The sequence below is a fragment of the Nomascus leucogenys genome, chromosome 7b, assembly GCF_006542625.1.
Source record: "Nomascus leucogenys isolate Asia chromosome 7b, Asia_NLE_v1, whole genome shotgun sequence".
In the NCBI taxonomy this organism is placed as follows: domain Eukaryota; kingdom Metazoa; phylum Chordata; class Mammalia; order Primates; family Hylobatidae; genus Nomascus; species Nomascus leucogenys.
The window spans coordinates 12950131-12975283 of NC_044387.1; the positions used below are offsets into that span (position 1 = coordinate 12950131).

Below are 25153 nucleotides of genomic sequence, written 5' to 3' on the forward strand. Positions count from 1 at the left end.
TGTGCAGTGTGCATGAAACAGAGGTCCAGAGAAGGGAGGGGGGTTGCTCTGAGGCCCTCCGTGAGTTGGGATTATCTACAGTTTAATTGCTGGGTGGGGCCTTTTCTCTCTTTTTTTTTTGTCTGAGACGGAGTCTTGCTCTGTCACCCAGGCAGGAGTGTAGTGGTGCGATCTCGGCTCACTGCAAGCTCTGCCTCCTGGATTCATGCCATTCTCCTGCCTCAGCCTCCCGAGTAGCTGGGACTACAGGCGCCCGCCACCATGCCCAGTTAGTTTTTTTTTTAGGCCGGGCGCGGTGGCTCACGCTTGTAATTCCAGCACTTTGGGAGGCCGAGGCGGGCGGATCACGAGGTCAGGAGATCGAGACCACGGTGAAACCCCGTCTCTACTAAAAAATACAAAAAAAAATTAGCCGGGTGTGGTGGCGGGCGCCCGTAGTCCCAGCTACTCAGAGAGGCTGAGGCAGGAGAATGGCGTGAACCCGGGAGGCAGAGCTTGCAGTGAGCCGAGATTGCGCCACTGCACTCCAGCCTGGGCGACAGAGCGAGACTCCGTCTCAAAAAAAAAAAAAAAAAAAAAAAAAAAAAATTTCTTTTTAGCAGAGATGGGGTTTCACCATGTTAGCCAGGATGGTCTCGATCTCCTGACCTCGTGATCCGCCCGCCTCAGCCTCCCAAAGTATTGGGATTACAGGCGTGAGCCACTGGGCCTGGCCGCTGGGTGGGGCCTTTTCTAAAAAATGCTGCCATAAGCCCTAGCTGCGGTGGCCCCATCGCTTGCCCACATCCTATGGGTCGACTCTCTACAGAGCACGTTCCTCTATCTGCCAATCCCAGGGCACTTGTTTCTTGATTTTCATGTTTACTCCCCGGCTCCCCCATCACAGTGAAAGCACCGTGAGGCTGGGGACCTTGTGTGTCTTGTTCACGAACGTGCCTGTGGTGCCAGCACAGAGCTGGCTGCATGATAGTAGGTGCTCAACAAGCATTTGTTGAAGAATAAGTGGCCCTGTGGTCACGTCTGAAATGATTTCTAAAAATTGTGCCCTCCAGCTCGCTTATGGTACAGCCTGAAATTCAGAGGGGCAAGGACTTCCCCAGAGCCTGAGCAGGGAATTGAATGCAGGCTTCCTGGCTCCCAGTCCTGAGCCCTCTTGTTCTGGTGTGCACATATGACACACACGCACACGCACACACACAAGCACACACAAATGCACACACCCAGTAGGCTATGATCCAGAAGCTTCCCTCTGATCGTTGCTCAATTATCCAGCCCCAAATTGTCCATCTGTCCTCTTGGCCAAGGCCATGGGCTGCATGCCTACTGGGGCACCTGTTCTGGGCCTCCCCCCAGCCTGTGGCTGCCCAGAGGACGGGGTGGGAACCCTGGGAAGGTGGGGCTGTCCAGGTGACCATGGGCGCATTCCCTGCTTTGCCCAGTGGACTCTGTCTCCTGCTTCTGACCACGTCTCCTTCATCCCACCCTGAAATCCCACCTGCCCAAGCCTCCCGGTCCCCCTGCACCACCACCCTCCCATTGCTGGGCTCTCAGGCTTTAGGGGAAGGGGGTGTCATTCCCAGGGACCAGCTTCCCCCTCAGCCTCCCCCAGGAAGTCTGCCCTAATGCCCGGGAGGATGGTAATTAGTATGAGGCAGGCTGATTAGCTCAGAAATTAAGTCTTTGTTTCCCTCGCTCCCCAGTTTCCCTAATTGAGCAGATGCAGAGCGGGGGACTGGGAGGGGCTGCTAGTGGGTCACGGGGCTGGGGCGGCACACGCGGGGCTGTGTGCTTGTTGCAGAGGTGGTGGGAGTGGGGGGCGGCATGGATGGGAGGCACTGTCTGGGGGTCCCTTTGCTCTCTGCCCTTTCCCTGATGGGGGAGCGCCAGGGAGGGTCACCTGGGGGTGAGTCCCAAGATGTTCAGCCCTCTGGGGTGTGATGGAGCTGACAGGCACCACACCTCGGCACTCCATTGTGAGTGCTTGTATGCAGTCATTCGTGCCGGGTCCAGGTCTTCATATCCAATCACCGATCATAACTGCTGTCACTTGTTGAGCACCTGCTGTGTGCCATCACTGGACTGGACAACTTTCAGGTATCACCTTGTTCAGTCCTCGGGACAATGGTGCAGATAGGGGACCCTTGTTTTTTATTTTTCATTTGTTTTATTATTTTATTTTTCGAGACAGGGTCTCACCCTATCGCCCAGGATTTTTCGAGACAGGGTCTCACCCTATCGCCCAGGCTGGAGTGCAGTGGTGCAATCGTGGCTCATTGCAGCCTCAACCTCCTAGGCTCAAGCGATCCTCCCATCTCAGCCTCCAGAGTAGCTGGGGCTACAGGTGCATCTCACTATGCCCAGCTAAGTTTTTAAAAAACTTTTTTGTGGAGACAGGGTCTCACTATGTTGCCCAGGCTAGTCTTAAACTCCTGGGCTCAAGTGATCCTCCTGCCTTGGCCTCCCAAGGTGCTCAGATGACAGGCGTGAGCCATTGTGCCTGCCCAGGACCCCCCCCCCCTTTTTTTTTTCCTAAAGGGAGGAACCTGGGGCCCAGAGAAGTGAGATGACTTGTCCAAGGTCACACAGTTTGGAGAGGCCAGGAAAGGGTTCAGATCCAGGTCGTCTCATGCAGCCCTGTCTCAGGCTAAGGGGGCTGTTTGGGCCGGGAAAGGGGATCCTGTGATCACTTGGTGGTCAGTCCAGGTCCTGGATGCTAGGTTGAGGCCTTTGTCTTTCTCGTTTGTTATTCGGGCATCAGCACATACATCTCCCTTCTTGGGTCACTGGGAGGAGCAGTGATAATAACTGTAATAATGACAGCAGTGATGAATTATTTAGTGCTTGCTATGTCCCAGGCAGGTGACCCATGCCTGACATGTTTTCTTATTTCATATTTACAGTGACCCCATGAGCCATGGGGTTGATACCTTCACTATCCCCATTTTACATTTTAAGAAGCTGAGGTGGCTGGGCACGGTGGCTCATGCCTGTAATCCCAGCACTTTGGGAGGCCAAGGCGGGTGGATCACCTGACGTCAGAGGTTCGAAACCAGCCTGGCCAACATGGCGAAACCCCCTCTCTACTAAAAATACAAAAATTAGCCCGGTGTGGTGGCGAGCACCTGTAATCCCAGCTACTCAGGAGGCTGAGGCACAAGAATCACTTGAACCCAGGAGGCGGAGGTTGCAGTAAGCCGAGATCACACCATTGCACTCCAGCCTGGGCAAGAGTGAGACTCCGTCTCAAAACAAAACAAAACAAAACAAAACAAAAAACTGAGGTTCAGGGAGGTGAGGGGCCTCGCTCTGGTTCCACAGTTGGTAAGTAGGGGACCCAGGATTCAGCCCAGGGCCTGACGCCCAGCCCTCCCTTCTTGATCACCAGCAGGTAGCTGGAACTCCTGTGTCTCTGGGGCTCAGCTAAGGATCTGGGGGGATGGCCCTCCTCACAACAACCTATGTGGTAGGTATTGCTTTTATTCTCATTTTACAGATGGGGAAGTTGAGGCTCAGAGAGGTGAAGTGACTTGCCAAGGATCCCATCGCTGGTGAGGTGTTGGGTTCGGGCTTTGAACGCAGGCGAGTGTGGCAGGCTCCTGAGCACCAGCATCCACTCCCAGCTACACCCGTCCCTGAGCGCTGACCCTCCCAGCCCGGGTGTCAGCCGCTGCTCTCGGGCCAGCATCTTAACAGCTGTGTGCAAGGGATGCCTGAGTCTCCATCCTCCGCCGTCACCTGCCTCTGGCTGTAGGACATTGCATGTGGCCACCTGCTGACTGGTCACTCCTTTCGGGTGTTCCTCCGACTCCTAAAGCTCAATTGGTCCCACCCGGCCTCTGCCTCTGCCCTCCTGCACTGCTATTTGCCCATTCTCTGAGGCTCCCTGTTCCAGGGCAGGCACTACCCTCACTCAGCCACCCACCCAGACCCTGGGTGGCATCCCTGAACTCCCCCCTTGGTCTCTCTCTTCATCCTGCCTGACTCTTCACCAAGCCTGACTCAAATCTGCCTTCATGTGCCCACCCTGCTGTCCTTGCCTGCACCAAGTCACCCTCCAGGCCCGTCTCATTGCAGCCTCCTCACAGGCCGCTGGCGCCATTCCCACCCCTCCGATGCCTTCCGAACCCTTCCATTGGTGGCACCTCCCCAGCATGTCACTGGCTCCCCACTGCCCTTGGGCCAAGATCCAGAACCTTGAGATCTGCAAGGAGTTGGCTCGGCCTTGGGGCTCCCTTTCCTTCTGACGTTCCATTTATCTTGATCTCAGTTCTCCTGACCTTGTTCCAGTTCCTCAAAAGTGCCACCTTCTGGGTACCACGTACATGGTTCCCTCGCCAGGATCACCCTCAGCAAAGCCTTCCTGGACCCCAGGACAGATGAGGCCCGTCAGGTGTCCCTGCGCTGGGGACGTCCCTCTCTTTCTCCCAAGAGCCCTTTGAGGGGAGTGGTGTTGCCCATTTTGCAGATGGGGAAGCTGAGACTCAGAAGGCTAAGCTGGCAGCCAAACCCAAGGCTGTCTCATTCTGGGGCCTGTGGTCTCCTCGGCGTGTGCAGGTGCGTGTATACGTGTGCACACACGCTCACTGCCTATGGCTGCCTGTGTGAGACCTCGTTTGGGCTGAGATGATGAGCCTCGTTGGGGAGAGGAGGTCCCAGATGGTCTCTGGGTGCCTGGCCTGCCATCTCTGCCTTTTCCTGTGGTGGGGGTGAGGGCATGCGATGTGAATTTGGGGTGAGTGTCAGCCCCTCGCTAGATCCCAAGGCCGCAGCCTCCCAGGCCCTCTCGCTTCTCTCCCTTTGCTTCAAAACAAACACCCGCGAGCCCAAACCGCCAATCCAGCCAAGGCACAGATGGAGTCGGAATTAATTAGTCCTGCTGCCAAGGCAACTGGGACCCAGACCAGGATCCAGTCTTCTCTCGGCCCACCCCCACCCTCCGGCCCCTCGCCCGTCTTGCATGGCCCCGCCCCTTAGGAGCCTGGCCCCGCCCTCTGCCCGGGGGATGCCCTTGGGGACTCCTCCTAAATCAGGAAGGTGGTGGTAGGGATGTCTAGGAGCTGGGTTTCACTCTGGGCTTGGTGGGACCTTGGGCAAGTCCCTGCAGTGCTGGGAGCCTAGCTTTGTTCTGCAGAATGAATGGATGGACAGGTGCACCTGCCTGGGGGTGGGGGCGGAGCGTCATGGAGTGATACGTCATGGGGGACTTGAGACTGGTGAGAGAGGGAAGAATGAAAGTGGCCTCAGCTTGGGATGTTGTTGGGGAAGATGTAGCTGGTAGTAACTGGGATAGGCTGGGGCTATGGCTGTTTCTACTCGATGCCAGCAGGAGGGGGCAGTTGTGGGCAAGTGAGGCATGGTTTCTGGCCCGGGCCATTCTTGGAAGTGGGCTCAAGTGGAGGATGTGGAGGAGACCTGAAGGGAACAGGCCATCTCTATCCCCCGTCTCCTATCTTTCGGAGTCCCCAGTGCTGTGCTCGGTACACAGCAATGCCACCCTGGCTTGGCATGCCTTGGGTTGGCTGGGACAAGGCCCAGCGCATGCTCTGGCTTCTGCTCAGCCTCCTGCCTGGTCCTGGGACCCACTGAGCCCCTGGAGGCTGAAAACCATCTCTCCTGCCACCTGCGTAACTGGCCATTTGTTTGCTCCTCCAGCTGCCAGGGAGGCTTCCCCGAAACTATCGTGGTGGTACAGGGGCTCGGGAGAGAAGGCAGGCTGGGACTGGTGGCTACACACTCGCCTTGGCTCCATAGCCCCTTCCTTGGGAACTGTGGGCACGTTGCTGCCCCCCTCATGAGCCTCGGTTTCCTTATCTGTCAGCTGGGCCTAGTGATGCCTCTAATGAGATCACCAGTTGGAAAGGCTTTTGAGAGGCAAGAACTAGGGGTGGGAAACTCAGACGCTCACCGGGGCCGGGTCACTGCAAGGCGCACGTCTGGTCTGTGTAGGGCAATAGGGTGTGGTGGGGCCTGTGGCAAACTCCAGCGGTCAGTTTGGATGGCATCAAAACTCAAATGTGTGTCAACACCGAGTCTGCCACCAAAACAGAACCACAGGCTGCCTTTGGAGCTGCCAGCTTGCCCCGGAAGACAAACTCTACAAATGGATTAACTGGGGGGTATTTAACTCTTCTTTACATAATAACATGGGCTAACATTTATTGAGGGTTTGCTCTGTGCGAGAGACAACTAAGCACTTTACTTGGATTATCTCCTCTGATCCTCCCAGGAACCCCAAAGCAGGCGGGGTGCAGCTACTGTTCCTACTTTGTAGATGAGGCAGTTAAACCACAGAGAAGTTAAGTCAGGAGCCCAAGGTCACACAGCTGCAGAGGAGGGAGCAGGGCTCACTCCTGGGCCTTCTGATTCCTTATCTGGGGCTTCTTCCTTCAGCCTCCCTGGGGCAGGTTGAGGCAAGGGCAGACCCCGCTGGCAGGGAAAGACCCCGCAGGCAGGGAAAGACGGAAGATGGCAGCTTTTCCCTTGTCGCCAAGGAGGCTGGGGGTGGGGAGAGGAGTAGCAAAATTAAATAAATGAAGGGTGTTGTGGAGCTGGGGAAGAATAACTTATTTTTTATGGGCTTGTTAACATTTGTGAAGTTAAGTAAGCAGGAATTTATGCCCCTCGTTTGCATGCATTAAAGGGAGGGCTGCCGGGCTGGCTTGGTTACTGGGAAACCTCATGTGCCTCCTAGGGCGGTGGCCCCCAGGCTCGCATTAGGCAGCTCCTGTGCAGGGATGGTTGGTTTGGGCTGTTTCTAGTGATTTCTGCAGGTCCAGCTGGGGCCGTGTTTCCTGAGGGCCCACTGTGCGATCGGCATTGGCCTACCCTGGCTGCGGCCTCCTCCCTCCCTGCTGGGAGTGGAGCAGCTGGCCTGAATCCCATCACAGTGGCTTGGCCCTTAGTTCACTGGCTGAATGTTCTAGAAACTGTTCCAAGCCTCCTCAGGGACCTGAGAATGTGCAGGAGGCCCCATGACCACCAGCTTTGCTGCCTAAGTGCTGTGAGACCTGAGGCATGTTGCTTTGGCTCTCTGGGCCTCAGTTTCCTCATCTTTAAAATGAGGACAATGATAGTGTTATATATACTGCCCAACTGTGTGTCTCCGTCTTAGACACTGCCCACCTGAGATTACACTGGCTGGTTGGGGAGCTGTGCTCCCTTTGCTAGTTGACCCGTCTTTTGGGAGACCCTTTGTCTCCAATAGGCCTGAGAGCTAGGTGACCCTTCCTCTGGAAGACCAGGCAGCCCCACCTGGCCTAGGCCCCACAGCCCCGCACGTTCTGCTTGTAATTCCTGGTCCCCTGTATGACTGACTCCCTTGGGGCTGTGAGTTTCCTCAGGGCAGTGCCATGTCTGTCGAGGTCATTGCCAGTCCCCTGCACCTGCCCCAGGACTTGAGAAGCAGTATGAAATGAATGAGTGAATGAAATACTTAACCTGGGTCCATTTTCGCCACTTAGGGATTATGAGTCCCTTCCAGGTGTGTAGTGATTTATGGGTTTGAAAGCACTTTCAGGCTAATGCCCTCGTTTGATCTCCACCTTTAGATCCCCCTACAAGAAGGCAAGGTAGGGCCTGTGTTCGGCATGGACTCTCTCATGCTTTTGTTTGTTCGAGGAAACTCTTGAACTCCTGTTCTGGGCCGGGTGCTGGGACCCTGCGGGGGAGTGAGGCCATGTCCTTCCCTCCAGGGGCTCAGGGGCTGCTCCCAGCAGGTGTGCCCACCGAGGGTGGGTGGGGAGGCTGAGGGGGCCTTGGGGAGTACTGGCACCCCTGCAGGCCTCAGGCTCCCATCTGTCTGATGGGTGACAGCGAAGAGGTTTAAGCTCTTCCAGTTCTGCCAGGCCGTGATTCTTGGTAGTCAGGTTTTGTCACCAGGCACCTGCTAGGAGGCCCTAAGATGCCAGGATGCCTTTGTCCCAGCCCTGCCCAGGCAGCCCTGGCCTTCCAGGTGGCTGAGGTGCCCCTCAGGCACAGGTGTGTGGGCCTCCGGGGGTGGGGGGAGGGGACAACTGCCCCTGCTGCTACCCCCAGGCCTGTGTCAGTGGGGGCAGCTCTCTATCCACAGTGGGAGTCGACCTGTGGACAGAAGGTGAAGTCTGATTGGACCGGAGTGGGGTGGGATGGGTGTAGACATGAGGGGGTGGGTCAGCATCTCTGAGGGGAGTGGAGGGTGATTGAGGCCCCTGACCTGGGAGGATAATAACCCCGCCTTTCCTTACATTCTTCTCCCTTGCACCCCGTTGTCCCTCCTGGTTTCCCAGGGACCTGCTGCATGGGCTGGGGACATGGAGGGCCTCGCCTTTGGAGGCAGGGAGGGGGTGGTTGCAGGCCTCACCCTGCAGCAGCCTGGCTTTGGGCAGTTGTTTCCCCTCTCTATGCCTCAGTTTCCTCCTCTGTGCCTTGCGGATGATGCTGGTTTGAGGGTTCAGTGAGTGCTGAGGAAGCATTTGGTCAAGCTCTGCAAGCCCTTCCTTCTTTCATTCACCAGGAGGAGCAAGGTGGCCATGGCCGGGAGGTGGTGGCTGGAGCAAGTGAGTGAGGTGGGAGGTGAAGAAGTGGAAGTCTGGGAAGATTTTGGATACTATTCCAATCTCATGGGAGCCAGCAGCCGGTGAGGGCAGAGGCCGGTGGCCCAGGTGTGCGACGCAGGGGGCTCGGTGGAGGTGGGAGAGGTAGGCCAGTGGTCCCTGTGGTCGGTGGAGGTGGGAGAGGTGGGCCGGTGGTCCCCATGGTTGGTGGAGGTGGGAGAGGTGGGCTGGTGGTCTCCGTGGTCTGATCCACTTGCTTGCTCTGCCTCCGGGCACTCAGGGGCGGCACAGGAGGGAGCATGTTTCCTCAGCGGGCAGTTCTCAAGGAGCCAGTATGAGCCTGGGCATGAAAAGAGTCCCTGCCCTCAGGAAGCCCACACAGGGGCAGACTTGCCAGCCAGTCCTTACAGTGTGGCTGAGGCCTGGTGGGCTGGAAGGCTTCCTGTAGGAGGCAGCTTTGAGTCCTGCCTGAGAAGTAACCCTCACTGGGCGGGGATGGGACAGGAGAGTACTCCAGGCCTGGGAATCTCAAGGGGAAAGGCCAAGAGGTGCGAAAAGCCTCTCCGAGTTCAGAGAGGGGTAAGAAGCTCACAGGCCCATGCCTGGGAGTGGGGATGGAGGATCCAGGAGTCTGGGGAGGAGGCCAGAGGCCCCTGAGCTCCCTCTAGGCCGAGAGAAGGCTGGATGCTATGTCTTCCAGCAGCAGGGAGCACGTGTGTGTTTGGGAACAGGCCATGTGGATGCTGTGTTCCAGGAAGGAGCTGGTGGGGGGAGCTGAGGAATTACAGGGGGTGTTTCTTGGAGGTGCTGTTCTGGGGTCGGGCTGGAGGTGGGAAGGTGGGTAAGGCAGGAGTGGAGGTAGAGGCCCAAGCAAGGGAGGAGCCTAGGAGATCCCGCACCAGCTGGAGAGGTGTACATGTGTGCACACATGACATGTGTAGATGCGTGTGTGTGCACGCCTGTGTGTGTGAAGTGGGGAGCAGTTTGTCCTGATGGTGTTGGAGGGCACATTGCAGAGACAGGGCCAAGCCAGATCATGAGGGGCCTAAACTGTGGAGTAGAGGAGCTGGGGAGGCGCCAGAGGCTTTAGAGCAGGGTGGCGACGTGACTGCGCTGCAGGAGGCTTCCTTGGGCTGCTGTGCAGAGGATGGGCTGAGGCAGGGTAGGCGACAGTCGGTTAGGAGACTGCTGTGCTGTGCTGAGGGGTTTTAGTGGGGTAGGGGGAAGGGGCCGGACAGGAGCAGGGTGGTGGAGCCCAGGGCGGCTCAGTGGAATAGGTAGCATTTGATGAGAATGTAAAAGGTGAGAGGTTTGCTTTCTGGAAGTGGAAGGAGAGGCACAGCAGGTGGCTGCAACAGTCCCTACAAAGGCTCGTAGGAGGGAGAGGCCAGGCTGGAGGCCAGTGTATTCAGGGGCCTTTGAGGAATAACGGGCAGGTTGGAGTAAAAAAGAATGTCTTTTAGTGAGGCCCTCCGTGTGCCCGGCACGGTCTACCCAGGACTGAGCGCTAGCTCCGCCGCCCGTAGCTGCCTGGCCTTGGGTAAGGTGTTTGACCCTGGCGCCTTCATTTCATTGTCTGTCAAATGGGGACCCTGTTAGACTCAGCCTCACAGAGTCACTGTGAGGATTAGATGCAATAGTCCACCCGCAGCGTGGCCTGGAAGGTGTTCAGCTGTTATTGGCTGTGTCCTTACCATCTCATTTAACGCAGTAACCCTGCAGGGCAGCCTCGCACCCCCAGGGACCAGTGAAGACGTCAGCTCAGAGAAGCTGCGCAGGCTGCTGAGGCCACACAGCTGGGAGGGGAACCGAGCAAGGGTCTGAGTCCAGGTTATGAGGACCCCAGACTTGGTGTTCTTTCCTGGGTGCTCACAGCCTCCCAGAATGCCTGTAAAATGCCCAGCCCGGTAAACTCGTTCCCCTCCTTGCGCTTAGGAAGCTCCTGGATCCAATGTAAGAAGAAGCGGGCAGGAGACCAAGGCCAATCTCTGGGTTCAGGTCGGCTGCTTGCTCTTGGAGCCTCAGTTTCCTCATTTGGAAGTGAGAGCCCCGCGTCCCCAGATAAGAAGGTAACACGGGGCTCCCACAAGGCCAGCAGCATCAGCTGACCTTGGGGTCTAGGCGAGGCTTCCGGCAGGGGCTGTGTCCACGTTCCCCCCCTTTCCGTGTCCCTCTGCACTCGCCTGACCAGACTGTCCTGAGGGCAGGGCCAGCATGGGAGCTCATTGTACTCGACGGCTTCCTGATGGTCGCAGCAGCCAGAAGGAGCTGGGAGGCCTGGCTGTCATGTCATAATAATGGGCACACTCAGCGTGGGTGGGGGTGAGCGAGTGGAGACGGACGCCAGCTGGGATTTACATGCCTGGGGGCCTATGTGGTTCTTTTGCATTTTCAATTTTCACTCCGTGGGTGCCTTCTCTGTGCCAGGCTTCTCACTGGGGACACTGAAGGGGCACAGAGGGACACGCCGTGCTTCCTGGCCCTCTGGAGGGGACACGGTGACCCTTCAATGGGATGCTGCTTGGAGCTGGTGAGCATGGGGGTGCTGTGGAGTGGAGTGGTGAAGCCAGACCAGGGATTCAAAGAAGGCTTCCTGGAGGAGGTGATGCCCGAGCTGAAGCTGGTAGTAGTTCACCGTGTTGGTGGTCACCCACCAAGAAGGAGCTTAGCCTCTGGCCCTGGGGCTGCAGGGAGCCCTAGAAAGATTTTGAGCAGGAGAGACAGCAACAGAGCTGCCCTCCAGAAGGCTCCCTCTGGCTGGAAAAAAAGGAGATCCCTGTGAGTGGCAGGCAAGTGATGATAGTAGCCTGTCCTGGCATGGACTTGGAGGCTGGTCTGATCTTCATCTTCCAGTGGGAGAGGCAGGAGTTGATGGGAAAGCTGGGATCTGTGGCCTGAGCAAGCAGGCAGGCAGTGGTGACCGTGACCAAACGCGATCTGAGCAGCCAGGGGCATGCATGAAGTCACCCTGGAGGAGAGGGCAGACGAGGGCGCCACAGGCCAATGACAGAGCCTGGAGGAGCAGCGGTGGTTGGTGGGTCGGGGCAGGAAGGGGGCACCTGGAAGGGGAGGGGGCGTGGCTGGGAGGCCATGGGGCTCAAGGCTCTGGTCCTCTCTGGGTTCGGTTTCCTCACCTGCTGCATGACAGGGGCCTGGGTGGTGCTAAGGGATCTACCAGCTCTGACCTCCTTCCAAGTGCCCCAGAGGGTCTGAAAGTAGATGGCACAAGGTGTGCCAGCCGGGGGATCCTGGCACCCAAGCAGCTCTGCTCCTGGGGTTTGGAAATGAGTGCGCTAACAGAGTTGGCTTCTGCAGCATTTGCTGAGCCTCTTCTGCATGCTGGCCCCATTTTGGGGGCTGGGGGCATGGTGGGGACACAGCCCTGGTCCCACCCTTGGGGTGTGCAATACGGAAGCCCCTAGAAAGCCAGGAGTGTTAGCTCACTTTCGGCAAACCCAATCTGAAAATTCAAGCCTTTGATGGGGAACTGGAGGCTGATACTTAGCTTATAAAATAATTCACAGGAAGCTTTCTTTAAATAGCGAAGTCTCTGGCTTATTTGTCCGTCTGTGAGTTCCTGGCTTGTCTTTGTCTTTTCCATGGTGTGCCTGAAATCCTAGGCCAGGTGCCCATCAGATGTAGAATGTCTGGTTAGCTGGATGCAGCCCCTTCCGGGGGTCTCCAGCCCTCTTGGGTGGTAGCGGGTCCTCAGAGGTGCCGAGCCTCCCACTTAATCACCAACTTCGGGTATCTGGGGGCTCAGCCGTGTCCATGACCCTTCTTCTGGCTTCCTGTTGGCTCTGTGGTGCTTGTGCTGACAGCAGACAGGGACCTGCACCCTGCTTGTCCCCTGAGCCCTGAACAGGTGGCTCCCTGCCTCTCCCACCCTGGGCCTCCCTTGGTGATGCCCTGCAAGCCAGACACTAGTTTTGCAGGTCTTTGCAGCCCACGGTGCCAAGCCCAGGGCCTGGTGTGTGGTGGGCCCCTGGGTGCACGGATATTGTGCCAGTGCTGACACGACCCCTGGGTTGTCTTGTCCACATCTCCCACCCCCCGTGGGTGAGGAAGCCAAGGCCCAGGGAGAGAAGGGCTTTGCTCAACTCCTGGCTGCCACAGAGCCAGCCAAGGGGTGGCTCTCTCCCTAGAGTGTCCCTGACAGCAGAGGAGGCTGGGAAGGAGATCTGGGCAGAGCTAGAGGGGGCAACACCTTGGTGTGTCTCAGGCCCTGCCGCTTTTTAGCTGTGTGCCTTTGGGAAGTGGCTCCCCTGCTCTGGGCCTGATCCCTCGTGTCTCAGATGGGTAGAATAACAGTGCCCGTCTCCCAGGGCCGTGGAGGGGTTTCATGAAGTGATTGATGTAAATGCCTACTTGGGTCTGGCTTGTGGTCGGCACTTGATCGATGCTCCTTGACTACTTCTAGGACGTTTCTTCTGGTTGCCAGAACCAGGCACAGGCAGAGCCAGGTTTGAATCCCAGCCTCACCACTTACCAGCTGTGACGCCGTGAGGCCACTTTGTCTTTCTGAGCCTCTGTTTTCTCATTTGAGAAATTAATCCGACAATCTTTATTTTATTTATTTATTTATTTTTCTGACAGAGTCTCGCTCTGTCACCCAGGCTGGAGTGCAGTGGCGTGATCTTGGCCCACCACAACCTCTGCCTCCTGGGTTGAAGTGATTCTCCTGCCTCTCAGCCTCCCAAGTAGCTGGGACTACAGGTGTGTGCCCCCTTTTCCAGCTAATTTTTGTATTTTTAGTAGAGATGGGGTTTCACTATGTTGGCCAGGCTGGTCTTAAACTGCTGACCTCGTGATTCGGCCTCCTAAAGTGTTGGGATTACAGTCGTGAGCCACCGCGCCCGGCCTGACAATCTTTATCTTGACACCCTGTAAGGTCGGGGGTGGGTGTTGAGTTTGCAGCAGCCAACCCAGTGCTCAGTCCCAGGCGAGGAGTGAAGAGTTCTTCATTGACAGCATATGAGGCACTGTTGACAGTCACCATGGCCCGTGGGATGAAACTGCTGTCTGCACTCGATGGAGGCATTCCTTTAAGCTGCGGGATTGCTCTGCCTACTGTGTGCCAGGGGCGGGAGCTGCAGGGGAGGACCCACTGTGCTGGCCACTGCGGCCCCCTGACGGTCCAGGGGGGCCGGACACTCACCAAGGAGTCACCCTGGGAGAGGTGAGGCTGCCCAGGAGGAGGGTGGGAGGGAGCCTGGAACAGGCGGCCAGGCCAGGCCCTTGAGGGGCCTTGACCTTCAGGAGAACGTCTGGCTTTAGCCTGGGAACCATGGAAGCGGCTGAAAGGGTGTTAAGAAAGAGGCCTCGGTGAGTCCATAAAAGACAGCACCCGAGCCGAGCAGAGGAAGGGGAGGACCTTGGGGCACACTAGAGACCCTGGGAGGTGGGTGCTGCCATCCAGACAAGCTTGGACTGACGGGCGGCAGTGGACACACAGGTGTGTGGCTTGGAGAGGTGTCGAGATGGATGGGAAATGAGAGACGAGGGGGAGGGTGGAGTCAGGCATAATTCGGATGATGAGACTGAGGCACAGAGAGGTTCAGTAAGGGGCCCACAGTCACACAGCCAGTGGGGCCAGGAGCAAAGGCTCCATCCCGGCATCTGTACGAGGTGGCAGCTGGGCCTGTGGACATCAGTCGCAGCCTGGTGTGCATGTTAGGTGGAAGTGGCAGGCAGGTCAGAGCCAGCAGGAGTGATGCTGGCGGTGGCATCATCACGCTTCATTTGTGGCGCTCCTTAGTGCCAGGCATAATGGAGATGGATTGGGGCATCTGCCAGCGAATGGGGGACCCGTTCCGTGTCGCCTGCAGCTCCATGAGGCAGAGATCAGGCCTATAAAGGATGAGCTTGGGAAGAAGGTGCTGGAAAGAGCCAGGGCAAGAGGGTGGCCCAGTGCTGGGTCCTCCTGGTGGCACATGTGATAGGGACGCCCTGGGGACCCCAAGTCAGCGAGGCCTGGGTGCAGAGCCAGCTCCAGCCCAGCTTAGGGAGATGACTTGACCTCACTGGCCTCAGCTTTCCTATCTGTTAAGTGGAGGTGGATCTAAGGATGGGACCGTATGGGACTTAGCACAAGGCCCGGGGCATGGTCCAGGCTCGGGAAGTGCTGGGTGCTGTTATTATTACTGTTGTCATCATTGATATTGTTGTGTGGCAGTTGGAGTCCAGCAACTGGTGGGGGGTGTCAGTTGTCCTCTCTGATTTGGGACGTGTCGTGGTCTGCCAGGCCCAAGCCGAGTTAGCCCAGAGATGCTGCCCTCAGGATGATGGGCCAGTGCCAGGACCTGAGGCCCACTGACTGCAAAGCCCAGGCCCAGGCTCAGGTGTGAGTGGAGGCTGTTGATGGGGGAGCATAAGGAAACCTCCAGAGAGGATCGGCTTCCATTCTGGGGAGGGATTATGTGAGTCCAAGAAAGACACGCAGAGAAAGGACAAAGGATGAGACAGGGCCACCTTGATGAGGCCAGGTGGTGGTCAGAGACTATCCTTTGCCTGATTTTACCAGGTAAACATGCAGGAGGCTCAGAGAGGGTGAGGGCCTGGCTCAAGGTCACACAGCAGCTGTCACTGGGAGCAGGCCTGCCAGCCCCAGGGCCTGGGTGCTGTCCACCTCTGTGATAGAGGGGTGTGATCATTTACCAGGGGAGTTTAATAATGAATGAAGTTGAAGTGTCTTTAATGCAGGCAGCAGGCCTGAAGTAATAAGGGACCCTGTATTTATTCAGAAGTTAATGAATATGCAGGTGTGTCTGAATGATTAATGGAGCTCCTGAAGGCCTTGGAAAGGGGTGCGTTAGCTGCTGCTGATGGAATTATGAATATTACATACATCTGGGAAGTCGGATAAACCAGGGAACAGATGGGCATTAACTAACCAGAGGGTTCTAGCAGCCACTGAGAGTGGAATATACAGATATGTGGGGGCAAATATACAGTGGTGTGGGGAGCATGCTAACTTTCTTGCAATGTGATCTTGGGGATGTCACTTAATCTCTGAGAGCCTTACTTCCCTTATCTGCAGAATGGGCATAAAAATAATACCTGATTCTGGCCGGGCGCGGTGGCTCACACCTGTGATCCCAGCACTTTGGGAGGCCAAGGCGGGTGGATCACCAGGTCAGGTGATCGAGACCATCCTGGCCAACATGGTGAAACCCCATTTCTACTAAAAATACAAGAAAACTAGCTGGGCGTGGTGGCGGGCACCTGTAGTCCCAGCTACTCAGGAGGCTGAGGCAGGAGAATTGCTTGAATCTGGGAGGCGGAGGTTGCAGTGAGCCCAGATTGCGCCACTGCACTCCAGCCTGGGCGACAGACTGAGACTCCATCTCAAAAAAAAAAAAAAAAAATCCAACAAACAAACAAACAAAAAACAACAAAAAAAAAACTGGTTCCTAGGATCCTGGGGATGAAATGTGAGAGAATCCCTTAACAAGAGTGGGCTCATTGTGAGCATCTCACAAACACAGGTCAGCCTTTTTAGAGACCAGGGCGGAGAAGTGGTTGAGGAGGGCCAAGGAAAGTATAACGGTAGCAGTTAAATTCCCTGAAGATGGACGGTGCTTCTGTTGCATTGACAGCAAGAAAGAAGAACAAAGATGAATGGCACTTTACAGTTTATAAAGGGGAGTCGCCCATTGGTTATCCTTTTCCTCCTCCTTGCAGCAGCTGCGTGGGGCAGAGGAGATGAGTCTTGGGGAAACTGAGGCTCTGAGGGGGCCGGTCACTGCCCATGTCACCCAGCCACATGAGGGCCAGCTGGACTTGGGCCCAGGTCTGCACCCCTTCCCCCTGAGTCTCAGAGGACGTGGGACACACGCACTGCCTGGGAAGGGCCTTCCAATATTTGCCAGGACTGGGGCTGGGTCATCTCTCAGAGCCTCAGTTTCTCTCCCTGTCATGTAAGGGTCTGTCTGCCATTTGGGGTTGTTTTGAGGCTTTGATGAGGAAGTGGGACACTGTCCCTTCACCTATGCCTGGCCTTCGGGGAGTCCCAGACACCGTCCCTTTGATGGTCAGACTGCGGTATCAGCCGGACTTGTATCTGGGGAGTCGTGGGTGCCGAGCCACTTTAGCTGTGAGCTCTTGGGCGTGTCTCTTGTCGTTTCTCAGCCTCAGTTCCTCATCCTTCAAGCAGGCATGACAGTGTGGCTGCCATGTGTGAAGTGTGCAGGGCCTGGCACACAGTGGGTGCCGGCACGGTGTGCTCCTCTGTCCCTGGGCCTGTGTCATGGCCCTGTGGGTGGTGGCTCTCTTGTGTTCCCAGGGTGATTTTCAGCCGTGGATGTGTACAGAGAGCCTGCTGGGACGGTGCCGGGCCCTGGGTTTACAGGGTGAGCGAGACTGTCCACACTTGGTCTTTGTCCTTTACGAGGCTGTGGTCCAGGCAGAAGGTGGATGTAAAACCAGTGTCCCTGTCATGCGACCTGGGATGGGGGTTGGGAGCCAGAGGATGGCCCCCACGCAGCCTTGGGTGGATAGGGAAAGAGATGCTCATACATCTCCCTGTCTTCCCCACCAGAGCCCCAACCAGAAGGCCTGGCTTTGGCTGTGAGTCCTCCACTTGCAGGAGGCAGTGCTCACAGAATGGCTGTTTCAACGAAGAGGGAGGGAATGAATGAATGACTGGCTTCTAGGCTCCTTTCTCTGCCTCTTCTCAGCTCCAGGCTGGTGAGCAGGGGCGTAGTCAAGCCCCTCACTTGACTGTCTCCGGGATCCGGGGTGATCCTGTTGTACATCCTTCTCTTCTCCCAGGTCTCTGCCTGGGCCTCCAGGGCCTCCCCCTGGGCCAGCCTGGCTGGGGTCAGAAAACTGTGTGTTGCTGGGTAAAGAACCTTCTGGCAGTCATGGTCATGGAGCAGCCTGCTGTTGACAAGCAAGGAAACCGAGGCCCAGAAGGGAGAGGGGTGGCGGGAGGGGGCAGGGCTGGGGTTAGAACCTCTGTCTTGGCTGTGCCAGGTCGGCCGCCCTGCAGTGTCCCGCTTGGCCGTGTATTTATAGTCTCTACTGATCTATATTAACACCCAGGCCTGCCCAGGCCTTTGCAGCCTCTGGATCTCAGGATGCCTTTGAACCCTCTGGGGGGCTGTGGAATCAGAGCTCACCCCCATGGGGAGGGGAGAATGCGGCTTCTCACCCTTCCCTTCACAGCTCTCGGGCTCATGCTGGGCCCTTTGCTTGCAGAATCTTTGCCAGCCTGGGTGAGGGTTGGGCCACCCTTTGGTGGGTTCAGCTTCTTCGTCTGGGGTTCATTATCACACCTTGCTTCTCCCTGGCTTGGCAGGGAGGCCGTGTGTACAGCATGAGATCAATGCATGGGCTGTGTGGCCTTGGGCAAGCCAGGCCCCTCTCCAAGCCTCAGTCTCCTCATCTGTAGAATGGGCATCATTCGCACCCGACTCTCCTGTGTCAGGCGCTGGGCACTCCATGCTTGTGAGCTGGGGGTTACTGTTTACACTCTTCACATCTCTCTGGTCCTCATCACAAGCAGTCCTCACAGCCTGGAGGGACCGGAGTGTCATCTCCATTTGACAGATGAGGCCAGTGAGGCCCTGCCACAGCGTGACTTACCAGAGTCATGCTGCCTGTTGGGGCAGAATTCGGACTCATCTAAGTCTGAATGTTCCAGCTTCCCAGGCCCCCTCCCCAGGGCCCGCGGGCTCCTTGGGGCAGGCCAGGTTCCTCACTCCACCAGCTTGGTTCCCACCCCCCTGGTCTTGGGGAGAGCTCCACTAACTCTATGCTTTTCTTACAGAGCAGAGACGACTGGCCGCCCTGAGCGCAATTCAATTCAACAGACATTTACTGAGTGCCTACTATGCGCCAGGCCTTAGGCTGGGCACTGGGGGAGGGGCACAGACAGGAAGGTGGGGTCCTGTCCTCAGGTAGCTCCAGGTGGGGGAGGGGGCGTGGAGAAGACAGGCGAGGGCTAAACAGCTCAGCACCAGGAGAGAAGCTGCTTGGCAGGCTGGACGCAGCAGAGACCCGGGTTCAAGTGCATCACTGGAGAGCTGGTGTTCCTCGTCCGCACCTCAGTTTCCCCCACTTGTAAAATGGGGGAGATGATCTCTAGGACCCACCCAGGATTCCAAGGGCTATACCTCGGGGTTGTGGGGGCAGAGCAGGGGGGTCACCCTGCAGAAGGGAGATCTCCAAAGGCTTCTCAGAGGAGGAGGCATAAGGTCTCAGCCCAGGGGATGGGGACAGGTGGGAATGGGTCCCAGGGTTAGGACCAGCTAATGGCTAGTGAGTAATGGCCTGGTGGATGTGGGTGTGGGCGTGCCCCCAATTCTATAGGGTTGCGAGGGGACATGGTGGGGTGTGAGCTTAGAGAGGGAGAGAGGGGTTCTAGGGCCACAGGTTGGGGTGTGAGCTCTATTCTGTGGGCTGTTGAGGGAGAGTCAGGAACAGCTGGTCCTGCTCTGTCTCACCCTCTTCTCTCTCCCTCTCTGGGGCACACTCAAGATCACATTCCCATAGAACCTTGCAGCCATGTGGACATGGCAGCACCTGCACTGTGCCAGGCACTGTGCACATGAGTCCTCATTGCGGCCCCAATTCACAGAGGAGGACGCCGAGCTCTGACAGGAAGCTCTTGCCCAAGGTCATGATCTGACCCCCAAGCCCCCCATGCTTCTCCCACTACCTCCCACTGAAAGAGTTCCTGTTCTCTGTGACCTCTCCCATCCTGGGGATGCCCTCTACAAAGCCCTGGGGAGTGCCTGCCAAGGGCAGTGCAGTTGGGTTTGGAGGGCGAGGTCAGGAAAATCCCAGATGTTAGCAGGACTGGCTTTCTCCAAGACCTGAGTTTCTGCCCTATCAGCCACCCTCTGGGATAGAGAATGAGGCGGGGCTCCTTCCCACTTTACAGATGAGAAGACTGAGGCCCTGAGAGTCATGTGGCTAGTCCAAGGTCAAACTCAAGGGAGTGACAGCCTAGGCTAGAAGCTGGTCTCTTTATTGCCCAACTGAGGCTGGAGGGAGGCTCAAGTCCCCTGAGATCTGTGCAAAAGCCGACCCCTCCCCGACCTCCCCAGGGAGCAGAAGAGCCCAGAAGAGCACTGGAGTCACAGAGCTGGTTCAAATCCTGGTTTTGTTTTTTGCATGAACTGTGTGATCTGAGCAAGTCATGAATTACTCGGAGCCTCGATTTCCTTATCTATATGAGGGCGGCGAGCTGGCCTCCTTCACTCAGCCATGAACAAATATTTATTGAGCACCTACTAGGAGAAGCAGGACCCTTCCTCGGGGAACTCAGTCCAGGAGTAGCAGCAGCAGTTATGATTCCGGTTGTGATGAAGGAAGCGCAGGGGGCTGTGGGGACCCACAGGAGAGACCCTGGCCAGGTTGGAAGAAGGCAGGCAGGTAGGAGGGCAGAACAGGCAGTGGCTCCCACAGGACCATGTGGGCTGGGCTCTGGATGCTGTTGGAATTTTCCCAGATCAGCCCGAGCCAACGAAGACTTTTCAGCAGGGAGTGCCATGCTCAGACGTTCTAGAAAGCTCATCTTCTGCTGGGTGGAGGTGGCATGGAGTGGGGAGGTAGGGTTGGAGGTAGACCAGCAGCAGTAGGGGGAGGGGGCGGCACCAAGGCGGGACTAGGGGCAGGTGGGGAGGTGTGGGTGCCTCTTACCGTGTCTGGGAACTGGGAGAGAAGCAGGGGAGGAGGGGGAAGGGGCCATGGGAGACGAGTCTAGTCATGGAGGTGGACATGGACGAGTGAGTTTCAGGTGCCAGGGAAGGGCCCCGGAGGCAGCTGGGTACGGTGGTTTGGGTGTGGTCAGCCCGGAGCTGACATTAGAAGCCTTGGGAGGGGTTGAAGGGCTCTTGGGGTAGGGGAGGGGGAAGCGGGTTTGAGAGAGGCAGTGAGCAGGGACCAGGACATCAGGGGAGGCCACTGCTTGGTGTACAAGCAGAGGAGCCCGAGGGGCCGCGGCCTGGGAGGTGGCGGGAAAGCAAAGCTGCAGGTCCCCGGCCCAGGAAGGAGGTGGCAGGACTTAGATCTGCGGGGAGATTTCAGAAGGCGACGTGTCAGGCGCTGTGCCTGGCGCCAGTGTGGACGAGGTGCCCAGGAGGGTCAGCTCCTGCATCTTTTCACCCGAAGGCAGAAGCTTAGTCTGTCCCTTACCCTCCTGAGGAGGACGAGGAGGCTACAGAGGGGGAAGGTGTCGGGGAAGGAGGAAAAGGGGAAAAACATTTGCATGCATGACAAGGCAGAAGTGAGGTAGAGAGAAAGGGGGAGAAAGAGAGGAAAATAAATTACCATACACCAGGATCTTGTTATTCAAGCTAATTTTCAAAGGACCACAGCTGTCACACTGAGATAATTCGTTAATTATAACAGCCATTGTACTTTGGCAATGGGAGAGAAACCGAGGCCGGGGAACAGGCTGAAGGTGGGGGTGGGAGCAGGCTGCTGAGGGGCCTGGACATCAGAGAGGGGACAGGGACAGAGGCAAAGAGGGGTGTGTTGCCCTCGGGACTGAAAGGAAGACATTGTCAGGCCAGGCCCCATCCTTCCTCACTGTCATTGTTGCAGTGGGTAATGAGGTCCTCCTGCCTGCCTGGCGTGTGCCACGGTGCCACGCGCCAGACCCCCACAGCGATACCTGCAGGAGGCAGCTTCCTGGAGCTGTGACCCTGCCCAGACCCTGGCCTGTGGCCATCCCCTCCACAGCCCTCTGAGCTGGTGCCCTTCTTGTCCCACTTTACAGAAGAGGAAACTGAGACCCAGGAAAGATTAGCTTGCCAGGACCACGGGGTGAGGTGGCGTAGCCTGGATTTGAGCTGAATGTGGACCCTACGCTTTGGCAGCACGTTAGGGAGGGCCGGTCTTGGTGAATTGGCCACGTGGAGTTGGTGGACACAGGAGCTGCCACATAGATGGCCTCACGTTCGGGCTGTGGTTTCTGCCCAGCCGGCAGTCCTGGGGTGGCCCTCCCCGGGGAGTTTCCGGGGCTCGATGCCGACCCCTCTGCACTGACAGAGCCTCCTTGTTCTCTGATGCTGCAGCTGCAGGCCCCCCATGGCCTCAGAGGCAGCCGTCAGTGTGGGCTGGACCCTCCCATCTCCTCTAGAGAAAGCTGGTCTCAGGGCCAGGGGGAGGGAATTTAGGCTACCCCAGCTGGTGTCCATACTGACCCCTTGCGACCGCCTGGTTAGAGGTTCTGAAGCGACAGAAGCTGAATGGGCTGTGGCCTCAGGAGGAGTTTCTCAGCCTGGGCCTAGAGGGCTCCAGGACCCTGGGTGCTGGGCCATGCTAGACACATGGGGCTGGGGGCGTGGCAGGCAGGTGTCCCAGTCCTAGGTGAGCAGAGTGAGGGGACCCTAAGTCCATGGGGAGAGGGGTGGGACCAAGGAGCCATTCCAGAAACCCCAGGGCCCCTTGGTGAGCTGTGGTGTGGCTTCAGGAACTCAGGTCCCCTGGTGTCCACAGCAGCCATGCCTGGAAACAGCACCTAGGCTAGGCCAGCTGGCAGTGTTCTGTGGGGTGGAAATAATGTTTGGGAGAGGGTAACCCTCAAACCCAAGTAGGAGCCCCAAACTTGACCCAGGCAGGGTTGTTGGCAGGGGAGAAGTGGGCCCCACAGGGTGACAGGTGGGCCTGGGGTGGCTGTGTGGGAGCTCCCTTGGTTGGGGACCTCTCCCCAGTGGGGCCGCTTGGAGCCAAGGGGAAGCCGTCGGAAGGTCAGGACAGCTTAGAGTCTTGTAGAATTGGTGACCCACAGAGGCCAAGACACGGGAGACTTTTAGGACCAAATAAATGGTAGATACATCCTAGAATCCTTGAGCCCCAGACTCATAACTGGAGACCTCCCTCCCCGAATGACAGATCCATGCTGTTAGTATCCTGGTGCTAAAATCCAGGAGCCATGGGTCAGGAGGATAGGGGAGGGGGGGCTCAAGGTCAGGCAGGGGTCAAGTACAGGAGGCAGGGATCGGGGCACCCTTGGGTCCCAGGCTGAGAGGCTCATAGGAATACCCTTGACAGGCTGGGGTTCTACTTGTCCCCACTCTGGGGTTCCCCCTTGTTGCTGGCCTCATGAACTCCAGTGTGCAGGGGTCAGCTGGCCACCTAAACCAGAGAGGCAGGGAGGAGGTTGGATACCACCCCGGCCTGTGCCACTGCTGTCCCTCCAGGGATGCAGACCCAGGGAAGCCAGATCTTCCCTGTATCTCAGTGGATTCCAGAAATGAGGATTTTTGAAATAAAATCTGCCAAGTTTTCAATATTGGCAACTGATGAAAAAAATGTGAAAACCACCATCCAGATGAAACAGGATCCCGCAGCAGCTCTTGAACAGAGCCTGGGGCCGTGGAGGCTGGAAGCCACTGCGTAGCAGTTGTGAGGCCTCAGTTTCCTCATCAGCAAAGTGGGAATAGTGATAGTGCTTTTAAGACGTTTAAAGTTGGCTCAGGATCAAATGAGTTAATATGGGAAGTGCGGAGGCTCAGCCAGTGCAAGCACTGAAGACTTTTTTCATCTTGTCAGAGGCTGCCCATCCCTCCCCGGGCTACCTCTCAGGGGCTTCGCTCCGCGCCACTGGAGCCTCCACTTCCCTCTTGCGGTCCCCACATGCACTGCCCCTGTCTTGGGACAGCCCTGAGGGTACTGGAGGGCAGGGAAGCGTTCGCCCCTTGGGACCCTGGAGGAGGAGCAGGTGGAGGAGGCAGAGCCGGGAGGGCGGGCCTAGCCGGCGCCTGGTACATAGTAGGTGCTCCATAAATGTTTATTGAATGAATGAATGGAGGCCATGCAGGCAGAGGCAGCCGTGCTGCGCAGGCACTGGTGAAAGAGCGGGTCCAGTGGACACTGGTGAGTAGTGCCCAGGGGTTGCAGCTGAGGGGACCAGCAGGGGCCGGTGGGGAGGCGAAGGTCAGGTCGGGAGAGGGCAGGGGGTCAGGACTGGGAATTGGGGTCAGGTGGGGAGAGGGCAGGGGTTGGGAGTGGGAAGCGGGGTCAGGTGGGGAGAGTCCAGGGGTCGGGTGGGGAGAGGGTAGGGGTCAGGTGTGGGAGGCAGGGTCAGGTGTGGGAGGCAGGGTCAGGTGGGGGAGGCAAGGGCAAGTGGGGAGTGGCTAGAGGTCACGGGGGCGGGGTGGGGAGGTGGGGTCAAATGGGATGAGGACAGGGGTCGGGTTGGGAAGGTGGGATCAGGTGTGGGAGGCAGAGTCCATGGGGGAGGTGGGATCTGGGGGAGGAGAGGTAAAGGCCAGGTTGGGGAGAGAGGGGGTGAGGGAGGCAGTCTCCTGAGTAGCCTGGAGGATTCTGGGAAAGCCAGGAGGTGGGTTTTTAATACAGGTCATCCTTGGCTGTGGGACAGTTCTGTCCCCAGGTGCCTGGTGGTGGGTGGGCTGGGGTGGGGGTTTGCCAGGGAGTGGGCCCTGCTCACGGGCCGTGTGTTTACAGCTGCCCCTAGAACCAGGCTCAGGCCTCTCCTGTTAGTCCATGGGGTGGTTTGCCAAGGCCAAGACCTTTGGTAAAACCTTCCACCCCCTGCCTCTCTCCTTCCACCAAGGCCTGGACACGGAGTAGGTACTAAAGATGACTGTGGCACCCTGTGAGCAGGGGAGGCACGGGGACGAGGTGAGCCATGGGAGGTGACACGGTGGGCAGGTGACAGGGCTTTGGGGTGGCCCCAGCAAACCAGAGACACGTGTACTGTGGTTTTCCTCCAAACAGATGAGGAAACTGAGGCCCAGGGAAGTGAGGTGCTGACTTGCCCGAGGTTACGCTGTGGCTCAGCGGCCCAGCCCCAAGCCCCTTCTTTGGCTGAGGTTACGCCTGGAGATGCGCGTCCAAAGCACCAAGGCCTTGCAGAGCCCCTGACGCCTTGCTGTCAGCTGTTGGTGCTGTGTCGTTCTTGTTAAGCTCTTTTGAGTAAGAAGGCAGCTTAGTGAAGGGGAGGCAAATCTGTCTGCCCCAGGGCCAGGCGCATAGTAGGTGTTCAGGGAATACATGTGGAACGCGTAAGAAACGTGGGTGGGTGTGCGGCTGCTTGAGCAGCATGCCTCACCCAACCCAGGGCTGAACCGCAGGCAGGGCCCGTAGCCCGGGCCTGGTCCCTGTTTCCCTGTGACACAGATGCAGTCATGGCCTGCTCACCCAGTGCAGGATGACACAGAGCCCGGAGCAGGTGCCAAAGCAATGAGGGGCAGGAGCCAGCTCCCCCCGAGACCCAGAGCAGCTGGTGTGCAGGACTGAGACTAACAAGACATGATTGAATGGGGGTGGACGAACACCCAGCACCTCGGAAGAGACCTAAACAGATACTGCCCAGAGCTGCCCGTGGACCTTGTGGAGCTGATCCTGCTCCAAACTCATCGGCACTCGTGCTTGGCTCCAGGCGACACATTGTAAGAGGGACCTTGACAGCAAGCATGACCCGGGCAGCTGTACCCAAGGGCAGGAGGGACTTGACACCACAGCGGAGGAAGAGCAGGTAGAGGACGCGGTGCTGTTTAGCTTGGATAAACAGAGCGATAACAGACCAGGAGGTGTCAGAAGGTTCTTTATGGGGTACTGGCCTGGTCCCTAGTGGCTCCAGAGAGCGAGGTGGCACCCATGAACAGAGGCACAAGGAGCCAGACTTGGCTTTGCAATAGAAG

General features: G+C 57.5%; 1 protein-coding gene across 6 annotated transcripts in view; it reads left to right on the forward strand.

Moving 5' to 3' along the window:
• ELFN2 (extracellular leucine rich repeat and fibronectin type III domain containing 2) overlaps positions 1–25153 on the forward strand; it is a 59758-nt gene that overhangs the window by 19830 nt on the left and 14775 nt on the right. For 4 of the 6 annotated variants that reach the window (XM_030815610.1, XM_030815607.1, XM_030815611.1 and 1 more), the window contains one exon: positions 18304–23363. The exons of the other annotated variants lie outside the window; for them this stretch is intronic. The gene's annotated coding sequence lies outside the window, so the exon portion shown is untranslated. The remainder of the gene's footprint in view (positions 1–18303; positions 23364–25153) is intronic. 6 annotated transcript variants of the gene reach the window in all.